Below are 18,098 nucleotides of genomic sequence, written 5' to 3' on the forward strand. Positions count from 1 at the left end.
ATTATATATGTGTTTTCCGATGGTCTTAGGCGACCCCTGTGAAAGGGTCGTTCGACCCCCAAAGGGGTTGCGACCCACAGGTTGAGAACCACTGCCTTAAGGAATATGCCAATGGCCTGTTCAAAAGCTACAACTGGAGAAAACCCATATCCATACACACACAAACACACACGCACATATTTATATCCATTCACAAATCTACACATGCACCCCACATTAATCCACACTGAGACTCACACACTCACAATCTCATAAATAAACTCATAATCATACACACACACTCACTTACAAATTCAAACATACAAAAAGTTCCCTCAAAGCTGCAAAATCAAATCCAGGACCCACCACAACCTGGTCGAAACGTCAAAGCATCTTTCTCTCACATCCCTTCCACCTTCACCCAAACTCAAGGACTGCACCGGTCCCCCAACTCCCACACTTGACACCCTTCATTTAATTCTTCACACAACAGCCACAGTTATTCTTTTTCTTTTCTTTCTCTTCTTTTAATAAACTCAGACCATTCCACTGGTCTATACCTCTCTAAGAACTTTCCACTGCACTGAGAATAAACCCAAACTCCTCCCCATGATCAAGGAACCACTAAATGGCCCTGCCCACCCACCTCTCCCCTTCCTCTCCCCCTCCCCCAACCCGCTGCCCCCTTCCTCACTCCACATAGGGCACAGGTCTGAGTTTCTGCTCCTTTAACAAGACAAACTCATCCCACACCTCTCCGAATTGTTCGCTCTTTTATAGAATGCTCTTCACTCAACTCTTCCCGTGACTGACCGTTCTCATCCTTCTGTTTTCAGCTCAGAAAGCCACCTCTTCAAGGAGACCGGCTCTGATATCCCTAATTAAAATGACTAAAAATAGCAGTTTACTTATAGTTTTGCATCATCTGATTTATTTCATTCATAATCTTATCATAATCTCCAAAACCTTGTTTGATTATGAGGCGACAATCTGTCTCCATCAGGGCAGGTTCCTATTGATCATGTGTACAGAAAACTCTCCAGGGCTTGGCACAGAGCTGTTGCTCAGTAAACACATGCTGCCTAACGAATGAATGAATGGAGCACGGACTGTCAAGGCACTGATCGTATCACCTTATTGAGAACTATGACATACAAATGAGGAAACAGGGTTACAGAATGTTCCCTTGTGTGACCATTAACATTGAGCAATGTTTAAACTATACTGCACTGTGTCTTGAGGCAGGACAGGAAAAGACGGTATAAACACGAAAAGAAGAAGAAACAGCAATATAAGTGGTGACAGAACTAAGTTCAGAATTGGGATCCCTCACCTATTAACCTACATTAATACCGTGTCTTGCAAGGGAGGGAGGCAGAGTCGAGGGCAATTCCATCTTATCCTCACTCCTCCGAAGCCACATCAGAAGCTCATCAACGAGCCCCTGGCAGAAAAATGAGCCAGTCCTTAAGTACAATATCCTAAGCCAGTGGTCAGCAAACTGTGGCTCGCTAGCCACATGCAGCTCTTTGGCCCCTTGAGTGTGGCTCTTCCACAAAATACCAAGTGCAGGCACGCACGTACAGTGCGATTGAAACTTCGTGGCCCATGCGCAGAAGTAAGCCAAAAGTAAAAAGGTGCTTCTCTGGTCTCTATAAAAGTTTCTGACTAGAAAAGGACTCCTTTCTCCAAGTCAAAAGTCTGGAGAGGCTCTTGATATCACAGCTTCTGCCATTTTGAATCGCAGGTCAATATCCTACAGGCCAGCACATGCCAGCACACAACCAGTGAGGGGCTGTGGAGGAGGGAAGAGAATCTGCTCCACAGAAACCCCATCCGGCATGAGGACCAGCTGCCTATACCAGACACCAGCTCACAATCCCTCCGGCATCACTGTTAACCCCCCTGGGCTGACCTTCACGAGTAAGAAGAGAGGTGGCGAGCAGGCTCCTGGAAGGCTTCTATGTGTCCGTCCCCCCTCCTGGCAAAGCTCAACCCAGGGCAGGCACCGAGCAAACACGGAAATACCCAGGCTGATATTTACACTTCAACAAGAAATACCCCATTACCAACCTCAGAAAAAGAAAACCGAATATAAAGAAATCATCTTTAATTAAGTAACCTCTCTCTATTTTTTCATATGCAGAGGGTTCTCTAAATAAAGCATACTACCCAATGTGGTACCACGACGATGGCTGCCAATACTGCAGTGGATATTGGAAAGCTTCTGAGAGTAAATCCTACAAGTTCTCACCACACAAAGAAAGAAAACACTGTAAATATGTGAGGTGATGGATGGGTTAACCCTACGATGCTAATCATTGTGCAATAATACCTATCTCAAATCACGATGTTGTACACCTGTTATATGTTCATTATCTCAATAAAGCTGGGATTATTTTAATTAAAAAAAATGTTAAAATCGCCCTGGCTGGAGTCGTGGCTCAGCTGGTAGGAGCATCATCCTGTACACCAAAGAGTTGAAGGTTAGATTCCCAGTCAGGGCACATACCAAGGTTGTGGGTTCCATCCCCATGCTAGAGGCAGCTGATCAATGTTTCTCTCTCACGTGGATGTTTCTTACTCTCTCTCTCTTTTTCTACCTCTCTCTCTAAAAAAAAAAGTCAATGAAAATGACCTCGGGGGTGAGGATTTTTTTTAAAAGTTAAAATCTTTTTTTTTTCCATCTAGATGAAAATAGGATACCTCCATTAACAATGCAGAAAATCCATGGAATTCTAGGACATTATTCTAATAAACTGGAGATGAGGAAGGAAAAATGGGAGGGAAGGAGGAAACTAGACACAAAAGGTAAAAAAAAAAAAATTTCATTTTATGAAGAGGGAAGAGCAGAACTAAGATTTACTGATTGCCGATCATGTGCCAGGGACTTTACAAAAGCTATCTCATTTGCTCCTCCCAATTTATAGCAAGTAAATCCAGTCACAGGTAACTACCTGCCCAATATTGCACAACTGGTAAGCGAAGGAATTAGAACCCAACCTCAGATTTCCTTAACTCCAACGTCGTTTTTAAATGTGAATAAAACTATCCAAATCTTGGAGCTGAGGCAGTTGAGCAGGAGTGGACAGGGTGTGGGAGAGGAGAGGGCAGCACACCCTCCACGCCACACTGTAGCACTGTGGGAACCAGCCCTCCGCGGAGTGCTTCCTTCTCTAGGACGGACTTGTGTTTGACTTTGCTATTTACTGTCTGATTAGACCCCACGCACATTGAGGTTACATGCTAACGTGCAGATTTCTGAATGGTATAAAAACCTCAAAGGTTGTGGTTATATTGCCCTATAGGACACTGCCCAGTGTTGTGTATAGCCTAGCAATCTAACATCCTTTTTTTTTTTCAAACCTATAAATACCCAGTTCCTCAAATACCCATTGCATCAGTTTGCCGTCTTGCTCGTTTCTGCCACGATAGGCAAAATAAAATGTTGACGCGTTCATTTTATATCTTTATGAGAATCGTATTTCTAAGTTTTGAAAATTATACTTTGACAACAGACTCTCTCCCTGGTTACATGCAAATATAGTTTCCCAGGTTCTTGGGGAAAGTTATGTGGGTCCACCTTGGGGATGGAATACCAGAAATCAAAGAGACTGTCTGCTCAGACCTCCCATACCATATACCCAGGGACCAATGGCTTCCTTTTCCTCAAATTCGATCCCTTCCTGCTGCTGCCTCAGGGGCCTCCTTTCCTCTGTGGGGTCCCATCAGGACCCCCCGGTTTGGCACTGGATCTGCAGTGGACTGCTGGTCTACAGCCTCTCCCCAGCACTAAGTATACCCGCATATAGTCATCACACAGCATAACTAGGGTTTTCTACCTCTGATCTCTTTGCTTCTCCAGACTCACCATCAGCTTCCAGTACTTCTCAGTGTTGGTTTCATTTCCCCGGTGATTACCATAAACTGGTTTTCCTTAAACCTCCCAGTACTGGGCATTTCCCCAGTGATTACCATAAACTGGTTTTCCTTAAACCTCCCAGTACTGGGCAGGCACACCATGCGGATTCCAGTTGAAACATACAGTCAGAGAAGCATCCAGCGTCTTCCCGTTCAAGGAAGATAAGACAGGCAAGCTCATGTCGCTGACCAATAGGATTTGCTCATGGGAACGCTTCAGTGTTTACTTGTTCCCTTGAAGGCAGCTGTCTTTGCCTCGCCCCTTCCCAACAAATGCTGAACTGACCACCCCTGGCTCCTGATCACACACTGCCCCAAAATGGTACCTGACTTTTTCCGGAGTTAGTCTTGACTTCCTGGCTAGAGTCAAGGGATATCACACTCCTTTTGAATCCACTTTATAACCCAGCACAACACTTTACACTTCACAGATTCTTAGCAAGTAACTGTCAGCCGACTGGCTGGCTGAGTAGCCTTGTCCTGAGGCGGAAGCTCCTCACCTTGAGCAGTTTCATTTTGCAGTTTAGTCAATGGCTTCACCCTGTGAGGTGAAAACGTCCCTGGAGGACCTTCGGGTGCAAGGCTGGCCCTCCAGGGCCTGCTCCCTGCTGAGGGGAGCCCTGGCCATGGAAATGGACGGAGAAGAGAGGACAGGGGAGGAGGGTGCTGTATCAACTATTAAAGCTTTTCTGAGCAATTTTCATGTTGATTGGTTAACTGGGTTATATTCCGAGTCTAAAAATGCATGAACGTGTGTCTAAATAACAGCAGGTTCTTAATAAATGTTTAATAAACTAAGAATCTTAAATAATGAAGATACTAATGATAAAAATGTTTACATTGTTTATATCCTGAAGGGGAAGAGGCAAAGAATAAAGATGACATCACTGGACGTAAAGTACAGCATAGGAAATAAAGTCAATAATATTGTAGTAACTATGTATGGGGACGGGGGGGTGATAGTAAAAATTTGGGGAGAACACTTTGTAAAGTATATGACTGTCTAAACCCTATGATTTACACCAGGAACTAATCAAAAATAATATTGAATGTAAACTGTAATAAAAAATTTAAAAATAAATAAAAGTCACAAAAATGAATAAAGATGACAAATATGCTACTACCAGTAATAATTTAGATAGTCTGTATTAATTTCCAAAGAGACCAAATAGATTTACAAACTCTTCAGGAATCCCCATGTGAATTTTAATGCACTTTGTGGCATGAAAAGGAATATATGGTAAATATTACTTCAAAAGGAAAGAGGAAGTAGGAAGGAACAAAATAAATGCTCCTTCAAAGGGTCCCACAAATCCAAAAAGTTGACTCACTTCTCTAGAGCCTCTTCCTGTCTCCCCTTACCTCTTCCTCCTCCTCCTCCTCCTCTTCTCCCTCTCTCTCATGGATGACTTGATGAGGTCTGTGAGCGGACGTTACCAAGTTCTCATGTAACTGTTCCTTAGAGAGGGATTGCACAGTGTGATAGGACTCTGTCGACCCTTTCCTCCGCAGGGAGAACCAGCCCCACATGGTCCCAGACCCTCCTCGCTGGAGCTTTCACCCAAGATTCCCTTCTATTGACCAATGATGCTATATGTTTGGTTCCGTGGGCTCAAAGAATCCTAGAGCTGCTGAGAACTCTGACACGTCACAGGTTCTACCTACACCTGGCTCCGGGGCACATCTGGACCGCTCTCAGGAAAATGAGGCATGAAGAGTGCCCAGCTTCCTCCAGACTAGGGCAGGGATTAAGAGCCATGAATACTGAGGTCCCAAGACTGCACACACTCCTCTGCATGGCCTTCATGCCTGGTGAATCAAAACATTCAAAGTGGAAAACCAGGCTGACATCAATTGTTACACTTCAGTAATACCATAGTGACACACCAGGAAGGTCCTCAAATATTGGCTGTAAATCTTTTCATACATAAAGGAGAGGGCACACTGCTAGTTAAAGGAATCATATGAAAAACCTATACACTTAAGGGGCATCATTCCCCACTCTAACATCGATAAAGTATTGATTTTTCTAAATCAGGATGAATTTAAAATACATCTTTATTATATGTCCATGAAGTGACTTTTAGAAGTTTGGGAAAAGACTTTTTAAAAAAAAGATGTATTTGCCCTGAGCTGATCTGTCAGCAATGATTTTTCATTCTGCTCATATCTGCCACCCATTTCTCTGCCATCTTACCTATTTGTAAAAAGCAGCCATGGCCTTCATTTAAACTCCCAACTGCCTCCTGGGGGCTCCACAGTTGCATTTTCTATGTAATGCTACTTGCTTTTTTAACTTCAGCCTGTGTGATGAGCGGCAATGCCCTGAGTCTCCCTGGTGGACAAATGTAAAACTCAGCCTCAGCATCCTCGTTACTGGGTCTGCAGAGTGCAAACACCACTCATTCCTCCCCTCAAAGGATTACCAGCAACGCACGTTCCCTGTGAAACCTTTACTGACGCACAGAGCTCTTACTCAAAGGGAAGAAAAGCAACTGGGGTCCATACAGTAGAGACAATTCACACTCCAAGTCCCCACATGGCCCTTGCAGGGAACAAAATGTGACTTTCCCAGGGTTTAAAGCGATCAGGCTGTGAGCATAAATTCTCCACTATCGCAGAGAGGAAAAAATAACATGACACAGAGTCCATCTTCTGAACCTGCCCAGATTTGTAAAATCTGATTTTTTTATACACTTAGTAAAAAACTGGAGGTTTTCAGAGATTATTCAAATGTAGAGCTTTTTAATTTTTAATACTATACACCATAAAATCAGCTGTCAGAAGAAAAAAAAATTATGCCTTAGAAAATTTTATTGTAAACAATCATCACTTGAGATTGAAAATAATTTGACATATTCTCCAAGTATAACTTTAATATAGTTCTCTAGTTGCTCTCATCCGGAGGAGTGCTCTATTATTACCCCATAAATTCTGTCTTTTTTCTCAAAGCTTCATATTTCCTATCAGATCTGATAAGTTGAAAATTAGGCATACAAAAGAACAGTCATTAGATTACTTTGAGCACATAAATTGAGCACATTTTTACTCAGCAACTATTACATGTTGGTGAGTTAGGTTTTATTCAATGATTCACTCGAACATTGCAGTAGTAATGTAGTACATTTCCAACATAGGACAGTGGAAACATATATTTCGGCCTGAAAGTTTTATTTAGACCTGGGCAGGTCTTACCCTTTCCATCCTCCACTTCCTGATGTGTAGAATGGGAATTTCAATAGCCTCCCTGATTTTTGTAAGAATGCTAATGAGATCATGCATAGCAGGTCTGACTCAAAACAGGCCCAATAAATACCATTCCAGAGGGTCCTAAATTCTCAGATATGGGGTGAATCCGTGGACTCATGGAGCCAGATCCCCCACTGTACTTCCTCAACAACTCTTTTTCACACCAAAGATTCTACACCTCCTTTTGCAAGAGAGAAAAGAGGCCAAATGTGGGACTATTTATAGCAAATAGGTACTCAAAAAGGTTAACTGCCTTTACTTCTCCTATCTTAAAATGCCTTCCCCTCTTATTCTTTAATGCCCAGACCCTTCTTACTCAGTGGGTTACCCAGCATGATAAACATAAGTTATGGGCACAGAGCCCAGGTCCTCAGCTCAATGGGGAGCAGAGTGACCTCGGCCAACACAATGTGAGCTTGGCCAACACACCCAATGAATGGCTAGGGGCTCCAGCCTCCTTCTGAGTGAAGCAGACAGGTTGGCATAGATGCCATCCCTTCCTCAAAATCCTAAATTTAACAGAAATCCCCCCCAATGTGGAAGCTGTTTGTCCATCACCCTCAGAAAAGCCTGGCGTTCAGAGGGACTGCATCTAAATGGACTGCTGAACCTTTCAGATTTTGAGCCATATCAGTGGTACCAACTTGATCCTAGATAGTTAGTATATTCACAAAATGAGTCTTTGGCATCTGCAACAGCTTTTAGCCAAGCACAGAGGAACCATGAGAATGAAAAAGGAATCACCAGATGTCACTCTCACAAAAAACAATAACAAAATTAGACAGTTTGGTTTTCGTTTTCACTGACACATAGATCCATGGGTTGAGAAAAATGAAAGAGATAACTTTATGAAGGAGGAAACACTTTCCCTTCCTACATTTTGTTATAAATATGGAGTTGAGTCTGGCTTAAGGCAAGGGGTAAGTCCTGAGGTCAATACTTAAAAGGAAAATATATAGTCAAACTTAACATTGAACAAATACTTTAAATTGTCATCCTAACTGTCATTGTGAATGGTTTTGAATATAACCTCATAGAGGAATGGCTTTCACATCTGTTTCTCACTCTATTCTCAAAATATCCATTTGGGTTAGGGAAGAAAATTCAATATTTTATCTATTTATGCAAAGGTATGCAAACATAAAATGTGTACAGTGAAATATGGTGTGTAATAAAGAGTACATATGCAAACAAGATTTTTACAATTGTGTATTATTGAATTTATTTAACATAAATAAGCAAATTATCTTACTCCCCTGTACATATGCCTCTGCTACTAGTTTTATGGCTGTGAAATGAACCTTGGCAATCACTTAATATGTCAAGCACTTCTGTCCTCTAGGGCCCACCCCACCCAATGTGTACTTCACATGGGGAATATTGAGGGCATGCCATTTCTTCAGGAGAATAATTTCACACAAAACAAACAGCAAAACAGAACCAAGAGACTTTTTTAAAACTGTGTAATTTTGAAATCATCACTAGTAAAGATGTTTTAAAATTAAAATGAACAGAGCTTATAGCTTCTTCCTCTGAATAAATACCATAATTCCATTTATGAATACCCAGGCACTATGTTGGACACTTAGATGCTTATTTCTAATTCACAAAAAATCAGGAAAAAAGTGAGCATTTCACCTTTACTACTACTACTATCACTGTGTCCTGACAATAATAATAACAGGTAACACAATTGAATGCCAAAAACTGCTCTAAATCCTTACATTCATTAACTCATTTAATTTTCATTATGACCCTAGGAGATAAGACTACTATTCTGTCCAAATAAAGAAACTAAAACTCATAAACATTTAATTAACTTATCCACCATCCCATAGAATGATGAACCTCAGTTTTTCCATCTGTACAATTGGAATAATATCAGTTAGTTTACATCATTGCTGTGAGGTTTAAATGAGATAATGTATTCAATGCCATGGCACAGTGTTGACACAACTAATAAGTGATTTCTTTTGTTATCATTAAAGTGGTTCTATAGATAAAAGGCTCCAGTGCAGCCTAAGGATGAGCAAAAAGAAACTTCTTGCATCATCTTGCTCAAGACTAGCAAGAAGTCTAGCAAAAAGCTCAAACTTTCCGGCTACCACAGAAAACTGGCAGTGAGCATTCCCTTACTCATAGCTCTGCTCCAAAGTAAATGTCTTTAAAAGAGAATATAGCCCTGCTGGTTTGGCTCAATGGATAGAGCGTCGGCCTATGGACTGAAGGGTCCCATGTTCAATTCCGGTCAAGGGCACATGCCCAGGTTGCGTGCTTGACTCCCAGTAGGGCGTGCAGGAGGCAGTCGATCAATGATTCTCTTCTCATCATTAGTGTTTCTATCTCTCTCTCTCTCTCTCCCTTCCTCTCTGAAATCAATAAAAATATATTTTTTTTAAAAGAGAGAGAATACAGAATCTTGTCTCTTAATATGAGTGCTTGGAAGAGGCGGTTCCCAAAAACTAAGGCTACATACAAAGGTGACTCAAACTGAGGAAGCCCATAATGCAGGAGAGAGAAGGCCAGAGGATGTGAGTGCACATGCTGAGAATCAGCCAGCCTGGGTTCAAATCCCAGTTTCATGGTGACTCCCCAGCTTTATGGGCTATTTTCCTTTTTTATGCCTCAGTTTCCCATCTTATAGGGATGTCCACAGAGTAAATGACACATGTGGAAAGCACATAGAACAAAGCACTGAGTATAAAACGTTTGTAAATATCCCTATTATTGCTGGGACTTAACTCTCCTAAAGGCACTGGTGAGTACTTCAGGCTGCAGCCTGGAGACGGCTGGGTGGTAGACAGGGTGCAACACTTGGCACTAAAGAGTCTGCCTCCCTGGCAGACGCATCCTGGTGTCCCCAACAGATTAGTCTCCCACCACACAGGCCAGCAAACTACAACCCGGGGTCAAATCCAGCCTGCTGCCTGTCTTTGTAAATGAAGTCTTACTGGAACACTGTCACACTCCACACTTAAATACTATCGATAGCTGTTTTCCTGATACAGCTGCAGAGTTGAGTAGTTGCAACTGGCCTTCTACAGAAAAAGTTTGCCTACCTTTGCACAAATAGATAAAACAGTGAATTTTCTTCCCTAACCCAATTGGATATTTTGGGAACAGAGTGAGAAACAGATGTGAATAATTTCTAAAATAGAAATTATTTTTTTAAAAACAACAAAAAAAATAATAATTTCTCAAATAGAAATTATTTTTTTAAAAACAACAAAAAAAATGGCCTTCAATCTTTAAAATGAAGGGTGAAATAATGCTAAGAACATGAGTGTAGAGTCCCACCATGAGCTCCATTATTCATGTGTGGCCTTGGGCAAGTCACTTAGCTGCTCTAGGATTCATATTTACTAGTATTACTGTAAAATAAGGACAACAATAAAACCACACATGTGGGGTTCAAAGAATTACATGAGATGTATAGAGGGTTTGCCCTGGTGCCTGGTCCATAGTAAGTACTCGATAATGTCAGCACTCACTAAACCAGTGATGGCGAACCTATGACACGCGTGTCAGAGGTGACACGCGAACTCATTTTTTTGGTTGATTTTTCTTTGTTAAATGGCATTTAAATATATAAAATAAATATCAAAAATATACATCTTTGTTTTACTATGGTTGCAAATATCAAAAAATTTCTATATGTGACACGGCACCAGAGTTAAGTTAGGGTTTTTCAAAATGCTGACACGCCGAGCTCAAAAGGTTCGCCATCACTGCACTAAACTATTACTTTCATTGTTATTACTTCCGGGAAAAGCTGCATGTCCAAACATTGGACCGCTCAGACAGTACTTTTCCTCTCCAAGCATCTCCCCTCATGAGAATTACCGGTGCTAGGAAAGCAGAGATGCTGAGAACTGTAATCCGTTCTTTGGCAGCAGTCTAAGAGAGAAAAAGCTAAGATTTTGATAAATCCACTTCTGTCAACGTTAATTTTCCTCCACTCCCATCAACATTCCCTTCCAACAGTAAGAAATTTTGGGCAAGAATCTAAACATTTATCTACATATTAGTATTATGTAGAGGAATAAACCTTATACTATTAAGACACAGTAACTGAATCAATCCCATCACAAGAGAAATGCTGACATTTGGTTTCAAGCAAGAAGCAAATTAAATATGGAAACCAGCAGAAAAAAAAGAGGCTGCCAGAGGGATTAGTATAATAAATCATATAATCAGTATCTTAAACCTAATAGATATTCTACAATTAAAAATCAAAAAAAATGAATTAAAAATTCTAAACAGCTAAAGACAAATACAAAACTTCTGGTGGAAAAAATGCATTAAAAAGAATCTGAAGTGACAGCAAAGAGCAATCAGGGCACTTTGGGGGCTGATGCAAATGTACAATATCTTGATAATAGTGGTAGTTAAATGAGGGTATTCATTTATTAAACAATCTGAACACTTAATATGGGTGCATTTCACTACATGCAAATTAAGTCTCGATAAAGTTGATTTTTAAGAGAATTTGAGAAAAATAAACATAAAAAATTACATATGAAGTATTAAAAATTTGGATGCTGATGTTATGCTAATAATGGCTAACACTTCTATAGCACTCTTATGTGCCAAGTACTGTTCTACACACTTTTACATATATGCCTTCATTTGCTCTTCATACCAATCCTCTGAAATGGTTTAGTATGATCCCCAATTTACAAATAGTGAAACTGGGACACAGAGAGGTTAAGTAACTTGCCCCAAATCACAAAGCACCTAAGTGCAGAACCAAAAAAACAACAGATAAAGGTTGTAAAGACAATACACTAGAGAAGAAATCCAGCAGCCAGTTAACTTGGAAATGTGCACTTAAAAAGTGGTATTATTTTTTTAAGTGGTATTATTTTGTCCATGGGAATCGGGAAAATTAGCAAGACTGATAATATCCACAGTTTGCATTGCAGAGATGCTGGAAAGCGAACATATACTGTTGCCAGAGTATTTAGAAGTCAGTCTAGCAATATCTATAAAAAAATGTATGTGCATATACATTTACACAGCAACACTACTTCTAATATTCTATACTATAAAATATTGACACACTTGCACAAGGATCTGTGGTAGGCAGTGAGACAGGCATGAGCAGAGCAAGGACGATGGCTCAGGTACAGAAAGAAGGTCACCAGGGCGGAAAGCCCTAGGTGCCGAGGAAAGAACAGCTGTAGGATGGAACCTCATCCCCAGAGTGACCTTTCCGCCCTGGACATAACATCTAGGCCTCAGTTGTATTTCAGCTCCAGGCCCAGAAAAACAGCAAAACCAGATAAGCAACACCACAGCTGACCTCAGGATCAGCTGCATCGGATCATGACCCCTTGCCCTGGTGCTGACCAATCTATCAGTGGTGACCCTGACCCTGAAAGGACACACCTGGAAAGCACAGTAAGGAAGGTGACATTTCAACTAAATTCATTTTATAACCCAAATCCTTCCACACCTGGGATAAGTGAAGAGCACTTTCTGTCTCTAGTAGTAAAACTTTTTTAAAAAATATTTTTATTTAGAAATAATGTCAAACTTACAGAGAAGTTACCAGAGTAAGAACAGTTCAAAGAACACCAGGTGTTCTTTATCCAGATTCATCTACTGTTAGCATTTTGGCCCATCCTATATAATAAAAGCCTAATATGCAAATCGACCGAACAGCAGAACGACCAGTCACTATGATGCACACTGACCACCAGGGGGCAGATGCTCAACATAGGAGCTGCCCCCAGCTCACAGGCCCCAGGCCAGCCAAGGCAAGTGCCAGCAGGAACCTCCCCCCCCCCCCCCCCCCCAATCGGCTCGCAGAGGGAGGTGACCAGCAGCGGCGGTGAGGGGCAGAGCTGGTGAGCGGGGGCACCAGGCTGGCCAAGGTGGGTGCCAGCAGGGGCTCTCTCCACCCCGATTGCCCCACCAGTCGCCCCACAGATCAGTCCTGATCACCGGCCAGGCCTAGGGACCCTACCCATGCATGAATTTCATGCACCGAGCCTCTAGTTTGCTTTATCATCTTCTCTTTCCTCTCCCTTCCCTCCTCCCTTTCCAAACTTCTCTAGCTTAGCTAACTAGATCTTTTTTTTTTCCCCTGAGCCACTAAAAAGTAAATTACATGTACTGGGCCCCTTTATCTCTAAATATTTCAGTGTATATTTCCTAAAACTAAGGATACTCTCTCATATAACCAGTTCAGTACATTTGACTGCTCTTAGCTACTTGTCTGTCTTCCAATGTTGTCTATTAAGCCAATAATTTTCCCCTACAGTATTTTCTCCCTACTGTGCAGGAGCCAGTCTCGGGTCAGATATTGCATTTAGCAGTCAGGTCTCCTTGGCCTCCTTTAATCTGGAACATTTTCACAGCCTTTCTCTGTCTTTTATGACACTGACATTTTTTGAGAGGACAACCCTCTTCTCCTTTCCTTAAAAATAGAACCTTCCTTATTTAAAGTTTTTGTTGTTTCCTCGTGATTAGATTCAGGTTAGACTACTCCGGAAGGGACACAGTGTCCTTGTCAGGTCATTTATACCTGGAGGCAGAGAGGTTCGCTGCCCCCACTGGTGATGTGAATTTTGATTACCTGGTCAACGTGTTGTCCAGTTTCTCCCTTTCATAGTTTCTATTTTTGTCTTGCAAGGAATCTGTAGTGAGATAGTGTAAGACTAGGTATGTATCATACTCCTCACCCAAATTTGCCCCTAGAATCAGCACTCTGATGATGGCTGCCTGACTCACTCTTTACTATGATAGCGGAAAACTGATTTTCAACTCCAACACTCCGTCCACCTTTACCAGTCGGCCTGTGGCATTATCTTGAAAGTAAAAGCCCTCCAGTCTCCTCCATGTATCTATCTAATTATCACCAATATAGATTTCAAGGATTTCTACTTTTCTAAATGGTCTGTAATACACTACTGTCTTTAATTATTTTCGTGTTCAAATTGCCACAAATTTGGCCTGGGCAACTTTTAGTGTCTCACTACTTACCCCTCTGAGCAAACTCTAATAATAGAACTTGCTTATTATGAGGATTCTGTTTGCCAAGGAATCTTACAAGGTTAAGGCATATCTAAACTTGAGCAATAAGATTCAATTATTTTTCTGAGTCCCCTAATGAAAACTGAGGTATGTAGCCACTGACTTACATACTTGGTCCACCACTGTGCATTACAAAATGGACTTCATTCAAATGAGGCTACAATGAAAAGAAGAACTGCCGACATTCAGAAGCAAAGAAACAGCTAGGGACAACAAAACAAGCCTACTGTACTAGAGTTTTGCTCAGTCACAACAGAACTGTGAGGAACTTCAGCATAATTCACAAAGACCGGGAGCTCCTGTGAGCCTGAGATTTGTGGCTGTAGCGGAAGTGAGTCGACTGTGGGTGAGAATTAGGTTACATCCTTCCAGACGTACCTTGCGCAAGATCCAAGAGGCTGAGGTCATTTCCCTGGCCCTTTCTGACTTTCCTTGCTGTGATTCAAATGCTGAGGAAACCAGGGTTGTTTCAACAGCAGTACCCCAGCACCCACTCCCCAGCTCCCTGCCTACAAAAGACAGCAGCCACAGAAGCTTCTCCATTCCGGCCTCCAGATCCCTGAATCACAGCTACTGCAAAGTGCTGTGAGCTCATCAGCCGCAGAACAGAGCACCGCCCCTAGGGCAGTGGTCGGCAAACTCATTAGTCAACAGAGCCAAATATCAACAGTACAATGATTGAAATTTCTTTTGAGAGCCACACTTTTTAAACTTACACTATATAGGTAGGCACATTGTTATTAACTTAATTAGGATACTCCTAAGGCTTAGGAAGAGCCACAATCAAGGGGCCAAAGAGCCGCATGTGGCTCGCTAGCCGCAGTTTGCCGACCACGGCCCTAGGGGGTCAGTTCTGGGTGGGACTGCGGGTCATTCCTGGAGGCCCAGCCTAGAACCCCTCCTTCAGCTTTCCATGCATTCTGTAAACACCCATTTCCCTTCATAAACTCCTCTGATTTAAACTACCTACAGCAGTTTCAGCTTCCTGCACTGAAACCCGAGGGAGTGAGACAGATGACAGAAAAGAAAATAAACAAGATAATATAGAGTGTGATCGCATCTAAGAGGAAATAAACAGGATGTGTAACAGAGAAAAGAGAGAGGCTGCTCTGACGATGGAACCCGAGGACAGCGGCACTTGGAACCTGATCTCTAAGGTGAGGACAGTAAGTTGAGAAGGAGCCAGTCATGTGACGGGCTGGTGAAGTCCGCCAGGCGGGGGGAAATCGCCGTGCAGGAGCACCAAGGTGGGAATGAACTGGGCAGGTTCAAAACACCTGCCGGCAGCTAGGGTGGCTACAGCAGAGGGAAGGAGAGGGAGAAGGGCAGGAGGTACACTGGAGGAGGAACGCAAAAGCCAGACCACGTAGCCCACAGGAAGTGGTGTGGGTTTTATTCTAAATGTTATAGAAAGCCACTAGCCAGTTTTAAGCAGGGAAGTCCCCTGAATGAATATTTGTGCAGGAGCACTTGGCAAATGGGAGCTGGGAGACCAATTAGATAGGATGCTCTCCCAGGACCACGGGCATGAGAAGGCAGTGGTGTGGTGTGGGGAGCTGGTGGTGGAGATGGACAGAAGGCATTGGTTTGCAGTAAGGAGCCATGTTCTGTGGGGAGATTCAACAGGACTAGCTGATGACAGAGAAATGAACAAAAGAAGGGTCAGTTGCGGGGAAAAGGGAAAATGAAACATGAAGCAAGGGGAGGGCTTTATTGATTGTGCAATGCTGTTTTATAAATTGTCCCCCCAAAGCAGGGGTCCTCAAACTACGGCCCGTGGGCCACATGCAAATACAAATATTGTATTTGTTCCCATTTTGTTTTTTTACTTCAAAATAAGATATGTGCAGTCTGCATAGGAATTTGTTCATAGTTTTTTTTAAAACTATAGTCCGGCCCTCCAACGGTCTGAGGGACAGTGAACTGGCCCCCTGTTTAAAAAGTTTGAGGACCCCTGCCCCAAAGGCTCGTGTTTGCTCCTGAAATAATTGTGGGAAGGACAATTGTCTCCAAGTTGCCACAAGTGAAATGTAATGCTTTATGTCTTTAACAAAAAAGACAGGAATTCACTTAAGCATGTCACATGTCACATGTCCCTCAGCAGGAGCCTAATCTGTTGTCAACTGAAACTTCCTTCCCCAAACAGCAAAGTTCTGATGTGGACAGAGCCTTATATAAGTTAAAATGTAACTTCCTCCTCCATAAGCTACAAAGGAAAATAAAAAGGTAAATCTTCAGAAGAAAAAAGGATCCTTTCCAAGCCAATATCTTTACTTTTTAAATTTCAAACGTAATTAGCAATGCGATTAGACTCTACAATTTATGAAATCAGAGGTTTGCTTTATGTCAGATGCAAAAAGAACTCCATCAGTCCCAATTTTTCTATTTTGAAAAGTTGGGAGGAATACCAAATGTTATTATTACTAAATAAGCAGCTTGTTAGAAATGTGAATACTGCAGACTCCTAAAAGCATTAGGTATATGAATAAATTATAATCGTCCTCACTTTGTGAATGCTCCCAGCTAGACTGCATAAGTCATTCCACTTAAGCCCCACTGCAGGAGTCACTTCTCCAAAAGGCCGCCTACCACTGTTTGTATTTTAAAATAAAAACGAAACAACTTCCCTCCCCAAACTAGTTCTTAAATTAATATCAGCAAATAAATATTTAATGTCAAGATGTTCACACAGACACTGGGGCAGTGGGGGCTTGCCCAGGGTGGGAATGGTTGAGGAGGGGAGGGGGGGGGCGCGGAGGTCAATTGGGGGAAAAGGAGACATATGTAAAACTTTAGACAATAAAAAAATATAAAAAAGATGTTCAATATGCCCAGTTGCAGTATTTGATACAATCTTACTACGACTCTTTCCCACTCTATAAAATTCTAACCATCTGAATGTACTGATAAAAAAAAGCAAAATATATACATATTGTCAAATTAATGGTTGCAACTAAGAATTTACACTATGGCAGGCACCAAGTGTGACACCCGGCTACACACAGGGACTCTATAAGGTGGGCATCAGGATCCCCATTTGACGGATGAGAGACTGAAGTTCACACGGTCACACTGCCAGCAGGTGACAGAGCCCAACCCAGGTCTGCTAACCTGCAAGCCCACCTGTGTTCTGTCCTCTCTCCCACATGCCTTCCTAGGCACGGACACAACAAACCTGAAATTCGGGGGTGCCTGACAAGAGGCTGCTTTTGCTGAACTCTTTGTCCTACTTGAGACTGTAGTTATGGTGACGGTCCCTTTCATCCAACTGTTAATGGCTCAGAAATGCAAATGTTTGTTCATCTTTCTAGCAAGTCATGTCAGATAAATAGCAACTGCCTGGGGGGAATAAACTAGAAAGTCCTGGAAAACCATGACTATTTTGGACACGGTAATTCACACAGCCCTCAGGCCTCTCTTCTTGATGATGTCACGGGGTGGGAACTCAGTCCAGCACTGGCCCAAATGTACCCTGCTCTCCAGTCTTGCTTTTCAATACCTAACACTTTTGCTTGATCCCCATCATATATATTGGCTGTTCGTTTTTATTTCTGCCTGGGAAGTTCTATTTTATCCTGGTGAATTTTAATGTTTCAATTGATTTAAATGTGAAAGTTTACTGAGGTGAGAGCAAATGGGCACAAGGAATCCTAATCGGGTGACGGACATGCTCTTAAATTGACTGTAGTGATGGCTGCACAACTCTGTAAATTTACTAAACACCACTGAATTGTACATTTAAAGGGAGTGAGTTTATGGCATGTAAATGATACCTCAATAAAGCTCTCTTTTAAGTATATGGAGGTCATGCTAACAGATGATGGGGGGCAAATTCTCCTTTCTGGTTGAGAGGATAGAAATCTCACACTGTCAGAAAGCACTAAGGGGAGTTCCTTTGCTGCTTTCTG

General features: G+C 42.1%; 1 protein-coding gene across 1 annotated transcript in view; it reads right to left on the bottom strand.

The window, feature by feature from the left end:
- TTC39B (tetratricopeptide repeat domain 39B) overlaps window positions 1-18,098 on the bottom strand; it is a 116,245-nt gene that overhangs the window by 86,425 nt on the left and 11,722 nt on the right. The window lies entirely within an intron of this gene.

The sequence above is a fragment of the Myotis yumanensis genome, unplaced genomic scaffold (assembly GCF_028538775.1).
Source record: "Myotis yumanensis isolate MYYU_CA2020_CCGP unplaced genomic scaffold, mMyoYum1.0.hap1 SCAF_12, whole genome shotgun sequence".
Taxonomy (NCBI): domain Eukaryota; kingdom Metazoa; phylum Chordata; class Mammalia; order Chiroptera; family Vespertilionidae; genus Myotis; species Myotis yumanensis.